Source organism: Geospiza fortis, unplaced genomic scaffold (assembly GCF_000277835.1).
Source record: "Geospiza fortis unplaced genomic scaffold, GeoFor_1.0 scaffold373, whole genome shotgun sequence".
Taxonomy (NCBI): Eukaryota; Metazoa; Chordata; class Aves; order Passeriformes; family Thraupidae; genus Geospiza; species Geospiza fortis.
This window is the reverse complement of record NW_005054518.1, coordinates 456,640-457,125: the sequence shown is the minus strand read 5'-3', so window position 1 is coordinate 457,125 and position 486 is coordinate 456,640.

Genomic DNA, 486 nt, shown 5'->3' with positions numbered 1-486 from the left:
CGCGCACCCCCTCCGTGTCACCCCCCGCCCCCGTGACAGCACAGCTGTCCCAGCGCCCCAAATCCCGGCTGCTCCCCCTGGGGACAAGTCCCCGAGCCTGTCCCCTGTGCCAGCCGTGTGGCCGTCGCCTTGCAGCGCTCACCGCCAGCGCTAATTAACTGCCGGTGTTGGCAGCCCTTAATTGCCGCGCGGTGGGAGGGTGACAGCCCCGCGGTGTCCGTAATGAGAGGCAGCGTGACAGGGACAGGGACGGGGATGTGCTACCCACACCTTGTGCCCTCCCCCTGCCTGCGGCCGGGCTCCTCCCGCTGGGCAAGGGACAGTGCCTGGTGCTGGGCTGGGGACAGTGCCTGGTGTCGGGCTGGGGACAGTGCCTGGTGCTGGGCTGGGGACAGTGCCTGGTGCTGAGATGGGGACAGTACCTGGTGCTGGACTGGGACATGCTGGGATGGTGCTGGGATGGTGCTGGCTGGGCACCCACCCAGT